The sequence below is a fragment of the Pseudonaja textilis genome, chromosome 2 (genome assembly GCF_049901715.1).
Source record: "Pseudonaja textilis isolate UNSWEBS1 chromosome 2, rPseTex1.2, whole genome shotgun sequence".
Classification (NCBI taxonomy): Eukaryota; Metazoa; Chordata; class Lepidosauria; order Squamata; family Elapidae; genus Pseudonaja; species Pseudonaja textilis.
The window spans coordinates 220,279,382-220,297,481 of record NC_141991.1 but is presented as its reverse complement, the minus strand read 5'-3'; the positions used below and the strand labels follow the sequence as shown (position 1 = coordinate 220,297,481).

Here is an 18,100-nt window from a genome sequence, read left to right as displayed (position 1 = left end):
GCAGAGCAACAGAACCAGTAGTTATACCAGTCGGATCCCATCCCTGATATTCTATCTTAATGTCTTATTATGCTATTGTATCTTAAGTGATCAAAGGATTTCCTGTCAGTGATGTGAACTATGTTGAATGTGTTGATTCAAAGTAGAATTAATTTTTTATAAGTAAGATCTATAAATTCTTTCAAGAATGAAGTAAGTAACCTATTCACTTTGTGAGAAAGTAAACTTGGGGTTGCTATCTGCTTGTCTGAAAAGCAGCTGCAGTCATGGAGACAAGTTTTCTTCCTGCTTCCCTCAGGCCTTCACCCATTCCCTCAGGAACTGTACAGACATTCAAACCAATATTCCAGTTGCCTGGCTAATTGGACCACATCCTGATGTTTTCAAGGACCTGCTGATGTCCAAAAGCAGCCTCTCCCCACCCACACTTTTGTGGAAAAAGAGGTGTGTGTAGGACCAGATGAAGACAAACCACCTACAAATCAGGAAAAGGAGATGATGTCTGGAAACTAGCAGTTATTCTAAGCAGGCAAATGGATTTTCATTCAGCTTCCAGGACTATAAGCTATGATGAGCAACATATCCTAGTGCGAGTCGGGCTTGGGGCTTTGCCTGGAGTTCAGTAGCAACTAGAAAAGGAGTAACCAACAGAAAAGCAGCAACTCATCCCAATTAGACATGAATATTTGGGAAAAGGCAAAGATTGCATGCTACTTCAAAGACTTAGAAACTTTTGCTTAAAGAGAATATTAATGGACTGAGTATAAGGGATGCAGTATTAAAGACATAGTTACATGGCAATATCACCTTGCAAAGTAATGGAAAGGTGGAGTTGACCATGGCAATAGCCTCTTGGTGGGAAAGGCATGTGTTGCAATAAAACATTTTGCATAGATTTGCCATGTTGTAGTGTGTACAATCCTGGGAGAGCAAAGAACCCTTACATACACATAGGATCAGATTATGTACTGAGTATAGTAGTCAGAAGTGCAGAAGAATAAGTTCATATCTGTCTACCTGTTCATTCATTGAGTTATCTTTTATATGATAGATTGGACAACTGTTTGTCTGAAATGGTATAGGGTTTCCTGCTTGAGCAGCGGGTTGGACTAGAAGACCTCCAAGGTCCCTTCCAACTATTCTATTCTATTCTATTCTATTCTATTCTATTCTATTCTGTTCTATTCTGTTCTATATTGTGTGCATGTGCGTGTGTATGGTAGATCAAATTATGATCAAAATTAGTCATGAAAATATATGAAAAATAAAGGCAAATTCATCATGCAAATTATACCAAAATGAACTGCTTAAAATAAGCAGCAATATCTATATCTGTATAGAAAATCAAAGAAGGGTTTTTATATAAAAGCATTTGATAAATTATTATAATTACAAAATATTATTTTGAATATGAAAAATAGCATTAATTTTTAATAATGTTCTTTGTTCCTCATAGCCATTTATTGTCTTGTATACACATTCATAATGCAACTGACAATCATAATAAGTTATCCTTGACTTCTTTTCAGTCTCTTTTATTTTGTATGACCAATTTGGAGTTTTTAAATCTGCCACTTATGGAAAGAGAAATATTTACTTTAACTCTGCTGAGAAATATTCAATCATTACAATAAAGGAGATTGGAAGGGGAATTTGAAAATAGTCCTTTATGTTCTAGAACAAAGACAAAAGATCTTCCCTATACTTTAGAGGATTATTAACCTATGAAAGGAAGAGACTTATACTGGTTGTGAATCAAAGGAAATCTGTGGAATATGTGATTATCTTTAATATACATGGTGTCACATCACATTTATCCTAGTCGAGCTGAGACTTGTTTCAGAATGAATGTGGATGGTGGACTTCTGGGATATTAACATTATTAGCATTTGCTAAACAAACTGAATACAGAGAAAGGCAATTTTTAAAAACTTCCTTCTTCACTCACTCATTGTTATGTACGCATTTTTCTTCTTTTATGTATGCATTTTCCACTCTCAATTTTATAAACATTATAGCTAATACATAAACATAAAATTATAATATTATAGCTAATAGATAAACATGTATTTATTTATTGGATAAGTGACTAAGAAATAATTAATATTCAAGTAGGCAGCATTTATTTTCTGCTTATTAGTTTTATCTATCCACCAGCAAGAGTATGACAAATATTCTGTCATCCTTTTCTATTCTTGATTATCAATCCTCCATTTGAATAAAAATGGATTACACCATTTCTGGGAGAGACACAAACTTGGGCCACGAAGACCATGTTAAAAGGAGAAAAACTATCAAGAATATTTTGTCCCATTTCAAGTTTGGTTCACTTATGTAAATGGAGATATTAAGCTAAGAATTCCTGCATGGTCTTAATGGCTGTAACTGAATCTAAATATGAAGGAAGATATTTAGTCATGTTGGCTAGACCTCAGAAATTAAAGACTATGTGTTAGATGTTGAATCCTACATTTATTAGTTTGGGAAACAGAAAATAGAGAAATGCAGATATGCCTGCCTGCCTGCCTTGTCTTTTATTTTATACAACTGAGCAAATAAAAGCTGTATTTACATGGAATGGTCTTTATTTGCAATGCATCAAGTTTCCAGGTGCATAGTATAGCCAGGGGAAAGTTGCATTCATCTAAGGCCAGGAAATGTGACAGCTGAGCAGCTGCATATGGTTAGACCTGAATTGGGCCAGTATATTTTATTTTGGTCATATAAATATAAAGTTACACTTCCATGTTTATTAAATTGCCATTCACATATTACTCTGATGCTTAAATTAGAATAGCAAATATCATACCTTTGGGTAAGATAAAATCTGAAAAACTGGTACACTGAAAATATGTGTAAGAAAATCATTCTTTGAGTTTCAAATGAGATAAAAACTTGGAACAAAGAATTTTTGAAAAATTTAAAGGATTTCTATTTGAGGCCAAATTCCTAATTTCACTGACTGGATTACATATTTAATATCCAGAGAGAAATTATTCATAGCAGGTTAAGTTATATAACCTCTAAATATTTTAGACTACAAGTTATTTATCAAACACCAGAAATGTGCCTTCTCTGCTGTAGTCTCTGGAATGAAGTTGTCCCTGCTATATGAATGACCTCTTTGTATGAGATTTGAAGACCTGGATATTCATCTAGGCCTTTGGCAAAGGTGACTAAAACCCTTTTTCTAGGTAGCGTAGGTTTATTTTTGGCTTATTGCCCCTGTTTTGCCATCTTCTGCACCTTCTTTTTTATCATGTATTATTCTATTATACTCTGTGTTTTTATTTGTGAACCACCCAGAATTTCTGGGAATTAGCAATGCCGTACATCACAAACAAATAAATAACTCCCATAACTCTGGCTTTTAGACATGCTGGCAAGGGATAATAGAACTTTTCCTAAACATTTGGAGGTTATCCCATTGCCAACCCTTTATATGTAAATGCTGCTTCTTAATCCAAGATTTTTTTAAAATGATCTTAAAAATATTAAGATCATCATTATCATCATTCATCTCTAATAATCAGAGAGGCCTTACAAGATATTAAATTAGAAACAATAATCAGAACCAGGAACTGACTTTACCTCATGCCATTATCTTGATTTTAAATCTTTAATTCCTTACTCCTCATTTCTGACAAAGCTTCCCATATACAATTTTCTAAAATTTATTACAAAGAACAGAAAATGTGCATTGAGTAATAGGTCTGATTGCAATGGAAGCAGACTGAGATCCAGGCAGAAACTAAGGAAGATGCATATCCTCTTTTATAAAGAATTGTTCAAAAGGCTTTCAGGAGATAGTTTTCTCTGTTCACTTGAAATTTAGTTTAAGAGTTTAAAAGATGAAAAGTAGAGCTTGAGATGTCACATCAGTTTGTAACACTTAAACAGCACACTGAAAAAACACATATATAATTCTAGTCTCAAGCTTTGCTTTCTGTAGAAAAGTACATTTTATTTCTATTTATATGATAGTTTATTATTTCTAATATATATATGCATATATATTGTTACAGTATGTGTAATTTTTTTTTTGCCAATAATGGCTTGTTTTGTTCTTTTTTGTGAACCAAGACAAGCATCTCATACCTGGGCTCTTGTCCCTGTTCATACCCCAAACTATCTTATTCCTGAACTATCACTTTCCAGCTCACCAAATGTTTCAAATTTGCTTGCAGGCTCTGAGTAATTAATTCAGAGAATCCTAGGTAGTTTTTTTTAAAACATATTTCCAAATTTTGATTCTCTTGGCACTATTGTAAAATGATGTGGTTAAAGTCTGAATAGAATTTATTTGAAAAAAAGACATCTGCTTCTATTAAAATTTTCTTATATTTCATCAACATTTCATGAGAAGCTTTTCCAAGCAGCTGTCATAGCAAGTCCTTTAAGATTTGGTCTTTTGTTACTGTCCTAGCTCAGTCAGAAAAACTGTGAAGGTATGAAAGTTGGGATGATTGAATTGAATCCTGACAGCAGAGATGCTGATTTCCAAACTATGGGCTTGTATATTTTTTCCTCTCTCTTTTCCTGTCCCCCTCTCCCACTTTGGTTGCTATGCAATTTTCCCACAAGAACCAGAATATCATTTACACTTAAGACAAATTCATTTGAAGGAAGTGAATGACACAAGACGGAGCTGATAATAACAGAATCTAACTTCAATTAAACAAACAAAAGTGCAGGTATTGCTGATGATTGAAAGATGCTTACCAAACTGGGTGGGTTGGTGCTGCTCTAGATAGGACTGTGTGTTGTTTTGTTTTCATGTTTTTTGTGTTCCTTTGTTGTCTGGTGATTTGGAATTGACAGTTCTTAAGTTCTTATTCATGAGTTGATTGTGACAGTTCAGATTGTAGAAATGCATTGCAAGAAGAAATATAAAGAATACAATGCTGACAAATGTGTTTGTAAATAGGCCTGTTAGCAAAGAGCTATCCAAGTTAAATCTAGAACAGGGGTGTCAAACTCGCAGCATCACATTGTTGTCACATGACGTATCACAACATTTTTCTCCTCATTAAAATGGGGGGTGGGCATGGCCAGTGCGTGATGCATCTGGCCTGTGGGCCATGAATTTTGACATCCCAGATCTAAAATGTGATTACAAATGACCCTGAGAGTACAAGGTGTTTATCTGGAAGTAAACCTCATTGAATTCTATTGTTGCATAGACAGATAGCACTCTAAAACTATTGTTTGGGGCAGTTGCTTCATTATTTAATTACTTATCCAGATCTTCCTTCGAGCAAAACAAAACAGAATATGTTGAGGAGAACATTTTTAGATTGTACTGCTAAGCTCTCATGATCTCATGGGACACAAGTGAGTACACATGATCATGATCAAGCAGGCCTAGAGGTGGACATCTCACCTCACAGTCAGGAGGCTGTGAGTTCGATCCTGGGTAGAGGCTAATATTTGGAATAGACTTTCCTCCTCAAACAGGGGGTTGGACTAGATGACCTCCAAGGTCCCTTCCAACTCTGTTATTCTATAATTCTATGCATAGGATTTCAATCATTCAAAGGCATATATAATATGGAGAAAACAAATGTTGCCTGTTTGGTTAATTTTGCATTTGATATTGCAAAGTGTGATTTGTAATTCAAATGTAGGAAATGTGAAAATAAATATATTTTATTTGGTTGATCATGCAACAGAAGTACAATTTTGAAATATGAGTATTGCCTCCCTCCTAACCCCTAAAAAACTATCATCTGGCTCTTTTTTCTGGATATATAGCTTGTCATTCTCTAGAAATTATGGAACCAGTATTTCTAAATAAAAACCAAAATTCCAAAACATTGGTATATTTGTTGATGTGACACAGTAAATGCTGATGAACTGATTTAAGTGGCTACTTGAGAAGCTGCCAGAAAGAATACTATAGTGTGCAGATTCCTGACTGACAGTAGGTTTGAGGGCAAGTCAGCTATCTTGCAGTCTCATTTTCTAGTCTGAACAAAGGACTGTGAAAGGTCTGCATCACAGATTATTTGGAGAAGAAACAGAATAAATGCCAGTTTTGAGCAAATAAGCTTCATTCAACCCAATCAGCTGCACAAAAAGTAGTCACATAGATCAGGGCTGTCGAACTTGTGGCCCATGGGCCAGATGAGTCACACGCTAGCCATGGCCCCACCCAGTTTAGCAAAGGGGGAAAAGTCCCAATATGTCACATGATGCTGCCATGATGACATGAGTTTGACACCCCTGACATAAAGCATATACATGAATGTGCTTTCTTCAGAAATGATTCAGAAGTGTCTTGGACCTCATTTAAGTACTGCTTTTCTCTAAATCAGTCATGGGGTATTTTTTGGGAGGGGACTTTTATGTGAGCCTGATAAAAAGATGCAACTGCTTTAAGCACTGGATTTCTATATGATGGTCTGCATTCAAGGAATTTTTGTTAGAGATATAATAGTCAAAAACATGGACATCGTTTTGCTGCTATCTATGAGACCAACACCCACAAAGATTCTTGAATACCACCATTTTTAAACTTACAACATTGAAGGTATAAGTATAATTTTTTTACAAGGTTGGAATATATTTATTTTATATCAAGGAAGAGTATTTCTGTATTTGTTTGTGACCAATATACTCCAGGAACCCACTTGTTTCACTATGCCTTTGATCAACCTTATCAGTAGGCTTATGAAAAACAAATTGCTACTTTCCTCTTGCTAACATCAGTTGGAGACTGGAGATTTTTAGTAAGAGAAAATGGACAAATGGCTTCCCTAGAAGGAAAATCTACTGTAGGTTTCACAACTTAATTGGACTATTTATCATTGATAGAAAATTGGTTTTGAAATCAACAAATTTCCTCATTTTGGGAAAAAACATTGGCTAGCCTTTCTCTGAGATGAATGTCAATGTAATCTGACCAACCAATATTCTGAATAAACACTCACTATTATAGCTAATCTTACACTTTCAAATATTGACAGCAAAAGAGCAGTGTGACATAATCAAGACATCTAATTAGGCACTTTTTTGATGAAAAAAAATTCCATGTGTCATAGCTAGAAAAGCTCTGTGAAATTGGGGGCTGACTCAAGTGTCAAAAGTAGAGTAAGTAAAATATTTAAATACTGTATTATGTATATGTCGGTTAATATACTGTACTATAGTAAAGAAAAATGCTTTGTTGCTGTCGTATCCTTTCAGTTGGAACTTTATATCATTACTATATCTTTTAATGATTATTAATTTATCATATATCATTCATACACATGCACACATACATTAATTAACAATAAATAAAAGTTATATTAGTGATATAAAATTACTATTGCTATATGTACCAGCAACCAAAGGAACCAACAATGAATGAGAACTTTTATGAAGAAATGCATACATTAATTAACAATAAATAAAAATTATATTAGTGATATAAAATTCCAATTGAAAGGATGCAACATACAATACAAAGTATAACTTCGTACACACCCACACTCACACCCTCCCTCCCTCTCTCTCTCTCTCTCTCTCTCTCTCTCACACACACACACACACACACACACACACACACACACACAAGAGCCAGCTTGGTGTACTGGTAGTGCTTGATTTACAATCACAATTGGGACTGGAGTTTCTATCATAAGTCATTTTGGTTGTAAGTTGAGTTTTGATTTTATGACATTTTTTAACATTTGTTAAGTGAACCATCGTAATCATTAAACAAATTCACAGTCAATAAGCAAACACTACAGTCCTAAGTATAAATCTATTGTACAAATAGTTTTTACTGGCAAAAAAAGCTTGCACCACCTGTCATATATGCAAGCCAATTGCAAGCAAACCAAAATTGTAATTAGATGACTATTGGGATGGTAAACAGTCATAAGTGTGAGGATCAGTCATAAATGCAAGAAGCAGATTCTATTTGACACATCATCACTTCAAATGATAGCTAAATGAATGATTGTAAGTCAAGGAGTACCTATAGGGTTAAGACATCAGGCTAGAAACTGGGTAACTAGCCCCATCTGTGACACAAAGCTAGCTAGATGATCTTGGGTCAGTCATATCCTCTCCAACATAGGAAGGAAGCAATGGCAAACCACTTCTGAAAAATCTTGCCAAGATACTATAGGGGTTTATCCAGACAGCCTCTGAGAATCAAACACCACTGAATGGAAAAAATACTATCATTTATAGGAATGCTTTTGGAAACATGTTGCAATGTAACTCTACAATGAGTTAAGTAGGGGGCACATCGTTAGGGCCAATGACATAGACCATGTGTGCTCTTTGATTGGCATGCCACATATTGCATGCAGATATAGAATGGTGAGGAAACACTAAGCCATGTACATGTCTTCAGTTGTTTTCTGGAGTCAGTATTTACATTTTCAAAAAAAAATTTTTTTGAGTTAACTAGAAATTAGATTTTTTTTTTTCATTTTCTTATCTAACAAAATCTAAGAATCTCTGGTTGCCAAATATTATTCCAGGCCTGCATTGTTTTTTATATTTGTCTGAAGTATTCTTTCAGCAGATTTTATATGCTGGAACATACTGAGTTCTAATTAAGAGTAGGAAAAAGCCACAAATCGGTAATTATTGGGAAAATTGTTTTATTTCACCTCAGCATTGTTGGTCTGAGCATTCATGAAATGCTCAACATGAAATTGCTGACTTAGAATTCATTAACAAACACAATGAGGTCTCCACTTGGCTGAAAAAGCATTTTGGAGGGTTTTCTCTGTATGGATGTTAATTGTCCCCATATGAAGTTAATATTATTTTTCCAGATAGATGAGAGTAATTAGCAGTAGCTGTGTGCCTTCTGGCTGCAGTAGGAATGGTCCCACATATCAGAATAAAATTCAAAATGAATTTATCACCTTGAAATCTGATAAACTGATAATACTAATTCTCATTACAATATGTGCTACATTCTCTTGCACATTCTTTGCAAAAAAAACAACAACGCCCCACCATCGTATATTTGTTTTTCTTTAGTTGTTTATATCTAGTTTACATGCTTGATAACTTTTCAACCTATCAGAATATCTGAGAAGAAAACTGTGGCCTATGGAAATTAGTTGTTAAAATGTGGTGCCTGATTATTAGGATAGCTTCACTAAAATAGTGAAATTTACTTTTGAGTACATAGGCACAGGATTGTGCTGATATGTATATGTGATTGCAAGGCTTTGTAGTTGTTTTACGTTAAGATTTTATCATGAAATAAAGTATGAAATAGGAGCAATGGGAAGAAAGCTACTACAACATTATCATTAATTAAAAGGAGAAGAGGAAAATCAGTGAGTGGGTGTCTAATTTATGAGGCAGAACTGAACACTTCATGGAGAGCTCACTGACTCAGTGTTAATGTTAGAGCATTTTGGAAGGAAGGAAGGAAGGAAGGAAGGAAGGAAGGAAGGAAGGAAAGATTTATGTGATAGCTAATATGCCCATACAGTAGTAGTCTTCTAGAAAGTATTACAAAGATATATTGTTGGGGTCTTTAGTATTTCAACACTGCCACTGTCTTACTGCCTGGGTGAAGGGTGAAATGTGGTATACCTATCATGGAATTGTTGTACTATGGGTTATTAATGTGGTTTGACAATTGGGTGTTATGTAATATGTTATATACCACGAGGTTTTGACTAGTGAACTAATGAACTCACAAAATGGTTATATTATTTGAATTTGCACTATCCAGAGTTATATTTCTATGGAAAACAGGGGTAGTTGGCTGCAGCTTGATAAAAACAAGCAATTAAAATTTCTAAACATAAATTTTATAGGTACATTAGTGAAATATTGTATAATAGCGAAAGAAGATAAACTTATGTCAAAAGTATGCCTGCTATCTGGAGTATTTCTTCAAAATGAATGTCTTCTGTTTTACCTTTCCTTGAATAGAACCTTCCTTTTCTCTCTTTTGCACAAAAAATTAGTGTCTAACACCTTAACAGCAATTGCACATGGACTAGCTTCACAAACTGAGTTCTGGCTCACATTAAGCTCAACCTGGTATCAATTTACAAATCCCACTAAACCTAATTTTGTACTATTTAAGCTGATACTAATCTCAATTTACCTATACCTCCAGTTGTAGGTAAAACACTGCAATGCATTACGTATCAATGTTTTAGTGTTGTTGTTATTTTTGTTTATCATGGAGATGTTAATATATTTATTGTGGGCATGCTATCATTTTATATTATTTGTTTGTTAAGAGGCCATTAGTTGAATGAAATTAGTAACACATCTATTTGATACAATAATACATTTTTGATTATGTTGTAGGAATTTGGATTGTTCCCTGTCTATTAATCTTCACTAATATCCCTACACTCTCTTCTAACATGCAAAATTAGAAATATAAGCATGCTGTGCAGCTAAATAGTTTCTTCACTATAAAAGCATACAGTTGGAGGATTATGGCGGGTTTTAGTTCAAATCCTTGTTTAATACAGAAAGTCCAGGCATAAGGGCATCCATGATAAATTAGTATCTTTGCATGTAGTTGCCCAGTGAAGGAGCATCAATCATCTGCCCAATAAACTGATTTTGCTGTTGTGGAACTGTGCCTATCATGACTTTTTTTTTTCTTTTTAGCCAGAATAGAACCCTTTGTTACTCTTTGGTAGCAAAGAGCAAATCTTTCCCCTTTTCTATGAAACTGTTGCTTAAAGTTTGATGCAGTGATATCTTTACTTTACACTTGATGAGAAAACAGCAATTGAGCGAACAGAGGATTTCAAAATTGGAAAATAAGTTGTTGTTTCATGAATATCAGTCCATATTAAAAAGGGAAATTATTAGGTACTTTATAATATCTCCATTCTTTTTCTTCTCATGATGCCAATCTGAAGTTACAGACAAATTTTGTTTATAAATTGTAGCGCAGTAAATCCCACCACTAAATTTGCTTTGTTCACTGCATTGAATATATTAAAACAGGTATCTCTAATACTTCTCGAGAGAGGATGTTAAAAATCTAAATTATGCTGGCTACCTGAAAGGTCTTGTGTATTTATTCAGCTCATATCAATGCTTCTAAAATGAAAGTCAGTAGTAAATTAAAACAGGTACTCCAAAGCTATTTATTTATATCTTACACATTATATTGGCCTGGATATTTTTTTTGTGTAGTTTATACATATTAAATTCACCAACAACTTTATATTCACCCAATATATTGGTTCATATATTTTATTTGAATCACGCATCAACTTCTACAACCAGGTTTTTTTCTAAGACTGTGACTATCTCTATACATTCAATCCAACATACTTTTATAAGTCATATAATTAGATGTCTTTTTTAGATATAGATATTGTTTCTAGCTCCAGAATTCTCTGAGACATCAAGAGACAAGAGAGCCAGAAATCATTGTTTGGCCCAAATTTGTTTTCCTTAAAATTAGATTGATGACATTGTTGTGATGTACTGTTTAGCTGTGATTATAAAGAGCTTGAGCAAATGACACTTTATAATTCACTTCAGTAAGAAATCAAGAAATTCCATAGGACTCTTATAGAAAGCCATTCAGTTCACTTTCATTTCTGCTCTAAAAACCTGTTTCTCTGATTTTCCTGCATTTCTAAATGAGGCTTCTTTGAGCACTCATTTAGCAACATACACTCAGATGGAAGAGCATGGAGGATTATCTGTGTCCCTGAGATAATGCCCATGCTATGGCAATGTTTCAAGATAACATATGAGTAGCTTAAGACTGGAATAGGAAGGCCACATAAGTTTTATGACAAGTCATCAGGATCCTGGAAACAGCTCGTCTCTTCTACAGCTTTATGGACATATCAGATACAATTTAATGACCATTATGAGTCATGGCTTCCACTTCCATGGTCTAATTTGTGACAATTGAACCCTGAGGACCCAAATTGTTGCTGACTCTGTAAACTGCTTAGACAGGACTGTAAAGCACTGTAAAGTGGTATATAAGTCTAAGTACTATTGCTAAATGTACCAGCAACCACGGGAACCAACAATGAATGAGAACTTTTATGAAGAAATGCCAAATATTTTTTCCCTGCACAGCACCAAGTTTTTTGGTACACAGAATCTTCATTTTGCTTAGTCAGCAGTATCTATAAAGTCTTTAAAACTAGCCTATGCCGACAAAATAGGAATAAATTGCAGTCTCTTATAGTGAAAGAAATGCCACTCATTACTGTAGACAGAAGAACAGATCAGTGAAATACAATCACATAATAATTTACTTTGTGGTAATAATGTCTTAGCATACATTTATCTTTTTTTACCTCCCAAAAGCATTGTTTTATCTGGAATTATCATAATGTCCATATCAGTATATAGGAAATTGAAATAAAACATATGAGAATACAATATAGCTTAAAGTTTTAAGAATTCCTTTGCAAAGTAGCTCTTATAGAGAGATGCTTATATAATTTTATCTATTTATTTGGATTTCCAAGTAGCTGTAGAGCATATACCAATACAGGTTTTTTTACCATACAATTCTGAACATTATTTGGAAAGTAATATTATAACTATTCATTTTCATTTACTTTTTTTTAAAAAACTCAGCTTCCAGCACACATGAATGAAAGGTTGAGAAACTTCCAACAATGTTGCAAAACAGCAAGTGCAAATTTGGATTTAAACCTGAAATCTGTCTTTATTAAATGTTTGTTTATATATCAAATTATACATTGGCAGTGGACCCCTCTTAGAAGCCTTGTTCTTTTTCACAATTGTCATCAAATTGTAGCCACAGTTAAAACTGCTTATATAAAGTAGGTGAGGAAAGCCTGTACTTTGACACTGGCTACTGAAAAAAATTATACAATCACAGCAATGTGATTTCAAAAATAAGCTAATTCCTGGCTTCCAAATTGGTTCCTAGAATTGCCTTTTTGGCATTTAGCAGGTTCTTCCTGATATTATTTTATATTTTTAACCTAATTGTTTCTTTTTATAAAACAGGAAGTAGCATATTACAAAGCTTCAAACTTAAATATTTGAATGTTTGAAAAGAAAGAAACAGAAATAAGAAGAAATAGTAGAAGCATATTAGAACACTAGACACTATATTGGAGACAATTTCATCAATTCATCTTTTTTAAAATTAAGTTTTTGTGAATAGTCAGACTGATCACAGTGATCACTGCAGCCATTTTATGAATCACAGAATAACAGAGTTGGAAGGGACCTTGGAGGTCTTCTAGTCTAACCCCCTGCTCAAGCAGGAAACCCTATACTATTTCAGAGGTTGGTTGTCTAATCTCTTCTTAAAAGAGGACTCCTAGTATGTTTTCAGTGAGAGTTATGAGAGTCCTTATCTACCAGTTCAAAAGAATAATAATAATAATAATCATTATAATCATCATCATCATCATCATCATCATCATCTAGTCAATACCGTTGTTAATGCAGAAAATCTCTTATTTAAGCATCTTTAATGGAAATTTCAGATAATTTCAGACGTTAGAATCCATAGCTTTTTATTTGTTCTGCTGATGAACAATTGTTAGAAATTTCTTAATGTTATCTCAAAATCTTCTTTCTTCTATTTTGAGCTTGTTGGTGTAAGCTATAACTCTGGAGCAACTGAAACAAATTTGCTCTGTCATCTTTATGACAGTCCTTCAAATATTTGAAAATGGATAGCATGCTGCTTCTTGGTAATCTCTACCCCATGCTAAACATGCTGATATAAAGCTTTAGCTGTATTTCTTCTTCCAGGGCTGAACTCTCACACATATGAAATATATAAAATGGAGTTGCAGAGATACAATAGAATTGTCCTTATGCGCCTTAGTGCTTTAATCTTTGGTGATATAACATGTGAAACTGAGCTTGCATAAATGCATGCATAAATAGAAAGCAGTGTACTTTGTTCACAGTAAAGTGTTACACTGAATTACTAAAAGAAAAACACAATTGATCCCCAGCAGCAAATGAGGGCATCATAACAAAATATTTTCATATGACCAAAATAGTTTGCAAAATCAAGATTTGAAAGTGCACTACTGCTACAACTTCAAATGCTACTATAAAGATACTTCCAGATTTTTGTGCTCTTTTATTATTTTTTCACCCAGTCTGTAGGGTATCTACACATGCAACTCCTATTCATACTTTTAAGTACATACGTGTACATGTGTGCACATAGATCAACCAGGCATGATGAACAATATGGAGAGTTTGAATGAAGACCAAGGAACATAATAGATGCAATGTACAGTATATATCTATGTATGGATGTAGGGCATGTAAATCTGCAATCTTATATCTCATGAGAGGTTATCTTATATCTCATGAGAGGTTATATCTGAGATAGACGTGTAGAGAGTTCCTTTTTTAAATTACATTTGTAAGCTACAACATTTTTTTTTAAAAAGATGACAATTTAAGGTACCTAGATTTAGCAGCAGTAGGCCTTAAAAACAAGGAAAATCTTAGTGGTCACATTTGTTATTTAGAATGTGGACATTTTCTCTCGTTATTCATTTTTTTAATAAACCCACCTAGCCTCTGATCAAATGGTAGGGTTTCAAATGAAAATTAATAGACTCTGAAGAGCCAATTAACCATAACTTCTGTCTCTTGCCCAAGTTTAATGTCTTTATTGCCCATTCAGGTTGTTCTCCCTGCACAATCCAAGGATATGGTGTAATCGGACTAATTTTGGACAGTTATCGTGCTCATGCAGTCTTTACAATTACGTGACAGACCAGGTGGCAAGACAGTGTTGGCTTTGCTTTGCCAAGGTGCAAAACAAATTCAGCGTTCAATCAACCTGAGAGAAAAAGGACAATTCTCATTTGCATAAACATGTAGCCACGGAAACTGGAGGCACAGAGGTATAAGGAACAGAGACCTATTTTACATGATGTGCATAGAATATTTGACAGTTTAGATTGGAGGCGTCATTGATGTGCGTAGGAATGGTACGGTTGGTTGCCATGGATATGGTTTCCCTACTGGCAGCACAAAGATTGGCAGGGATGGATGCTGGAGAGAAAAAAGATGTGCATACACATACAAACACCTAAATCGTTGCAAGTCCCTGACATACTCATTCTTTCTTTTGTTGAAAACCTATGTATCTTTTCTATGCTAATGACAGCTCATCTCGCATGCTGTGTAATCTAGCAACATTGATATTTCAGTAATAAATCATTCATGTTTAATATGTATTTATACACTCCATAAACATACATAAGGTCTAATTTTATACATACATATTTTCATAATGTGCTGACATAGCCAGAGATAGTAAGTGAGCTCTAAATAACAAACTTATTTATTTACTTTGTTTCCCTGATTTGCCATATATAACAATAACATGCACTCATATATTTTCCCCATTTTTAAAAAACACATGTCCATGCTAATAAAAGCAACAATCAACAACTACTTACACTAAAGTAATCATGTTAAAATGTTTATAAAAGAACAAATATGTTACGAGTTGATAATATCAAATGACAATATAATTCCATAAAATACAAGTAGTGTTAAGTAAATAACTATAACCTTCGGTGGATACTATAAAAGCAAAACATGCATTAGAGGAAGTTCCTCTAATTCCAACACAATCAATGGATTTAAACATATTTTGTTGGTGTTCAAAATGAAAAGCTGATGGAAGCTGCACAGAATTATTCATTTCATTGACATTTGCATAGATTTCAGATGTCCTGATCTACAGCTCAGTTAAAAAAGCATATCTCAGTTTAAAGAAGATAATAAGTGCACTTCAATGAAGTCATACATTTTTTTTTAAGTAGCATTTATTAGTATTGGATTCAGAATTAATAAAGATTAATCCGATACAGTCAAAAACAAAGTACAGAAAACAAACACCATTCTTGGTCAATCCATGACTAATAGGTAAATTGTACCTTTTAAAAAGCCAACAGTTGTTGTTTTTCACTTACTTGTACATGAACTGAGTGATGGTCATTTCTGTTCTTATATCTGTCTAATGTTTAGTGAGACTATTAACTGGCTAGTGTCTAGAGCTAAGTTAGAACCATATGGCATTTTAAAATATTTCTTTAATAAAGTGAAATATTAGAGTGAAAGAGTAAAAAATTGTGAATATTTATTAAACAGCAGCACACACACACAAAAACTTCCTCACACATTTTTGGTCTCTTTCTAGTCTATACAATCTTTTTTCCATGCACAAAATAGTGTTTCTTTAACCTCTCATACTTTGAAGAAGGGCATAATTCTTCCTTAGTAATATAATATCTTTAGCTATGAATAGAGCTATTACAATTCACTTTTGGACATTAATTTTGTAAAATTAAGAGTTATAAAAAGTGTGCTATCTGTACAGTAAAGACTTGGCAGCTAAGGTTTTTTGTAAAAGCACCCTAGATATCCAAAATGTCCTACCTAAGGAAGCTAAACAGACCACATATTTTGATAAGCCAGTGAGAAGAAACAGCAACATTATCAAAAGTTCAATTCAAAGGTCAAAATAAAAGAATAACCCAGAGGTAAACCAAAACTGAGTAAACCTGAAGACAAGTGAAGTATAGCTACATACTATTCTCAGCAATTGTTTGCTTTCTGTTAAAGATTCATATACAGAAACTTCCAAATAATTCATCTGAATGAATTATTAGAAGCTCATAGAACAAGGAGAACAAGATTAAAAATCACTGGTACATCAGTACCCCTTTGCTTCCCAGGAACCTGCCCTTGAAGCTATGCATTTATTTGACATTCTTTATATTGCTTACAGATGTCAGGAAAGGTGTTCAAGATTAGGTATGTGGAAGGAAAGTTCAGAAATGCCCTGAATTCCTGGAAGTTAGGGACAATGGGCAAATAAGCCTCCTCTGAAGCCAAGCATTTTTTCCAGCCTTCCTTTTCTTTCGTTATTCAGGTAAGGGTTCTAAGGTAGTGATTCTCAACATTTTCTTCACCGCAGACCTGCTTTAAAATACCTTTTATGGCCATAGACTATGGCCACAGACAACCGAACCTAACTCAAGATTTAAATCATAACAGTTCTTCAAGCGTTCAGACCTCCTGTGACAACATCACAGGCCCCCAGGGATCCACATACCACTGGTTGAAAATTACTGGGATCTTAGCATAAGCAACAGTAAAGAGCATGACAAACTTATCACAGAAGAAACGATAAGAGATGCAATTATTTGTATTTTTGAACCAACCTTTTTTTTCCTATGCAGCAATTCAGTGTAAAGCATTGCCAACAGAGGCCTTACCAACCACCATCGAAATGCATCTAGAAAAGAGGAATCTGCTACTATTCAAGGTAATTTGTACCCTTGTCCAGTTGCTTTTGCTACAGTAAAATAATAGAAACTACAATGATTCCAAAGTCTATGAAAATGCATTCTCCCAAAGTTATTTTTCTGTCTTAATGGCATTACCTGCTTTAACATCTTCCCAATCTAATAACCCTAATCTCCTACAACCAAAATAATCAATATTAACTGTCTCCAAGCAGATAGAACAAGAAAGCTACAGGAAACAGTAGCATTGCATGCTGAATCCTTCTTTTCTCCATATAGATCACAAAGCAGTGGCTGACAATGAACATTACACATAGCAGAATTCTAATGAAAACTAAATATGGGTCAACAGAACAGGCCATGTTATAAATACAGTAAGATCCTAGGTTCATCCTTGGCATCTCAAAGCTAAAAGGTTTTCATGGTAAATAATGTAAATAATTTCTGTTTGGAACTAGGAAAAGTTATTGTAAGTCAAACAAAACAATCCACCTCTAGATGGGCAAAATCTGCTCTAGTGTAAGTAGAATTCCTTTTGTAGAGAAGAGTATAGGAATTTTATTCTTCATAAAGTTATGATTTTGGGGATGGGGGTAGAGGTGGAAGGACTAAATTATCCTAACATTTTCCCATTTTCCATTTTCACAATTCCTATTTGCCAAAAGCTAGTTCTTTCTGTTTGTTTCTTTATATACCTTGTACAGGATTTAAAACCTAAGAGGTGTGGGAGGAGCATGTACATGTCTCAATAAACCAGCATGCTGTGACCAAATTCCTAATTCCATAGGAACACAGCAGTCTGTCCTCAGTCTGTTGGATAACCAGCTCCAATATTTCAAGCTGTG

At 34.1% G+C, this 18,100-nt stretch overlaps 1 long non-coding RNA gene across 2 annotated transcripts in view; it reads left to right on the top strand.

Annotated features, from left to right (window-relative positions):
• LOC148127377 (uncharacterized) overlaps window positions 1-18,100 on the top strand; it is an 83,285-nt gene that overhangs the window by 28,794 nt on the left and 36,391 nt on the right. For both annotated transcript variants that reach the window (XR_015742275.1, XR_015742274.1), the window contains exon 2: window positions 17,190-17,275. This is a non-coding gene — a long non-coding RNA (uncharacterized LOC148127377). The remainder of the gene's footprint in view (window positions 1-17,189; window positions 17,276-18,100) is intronic.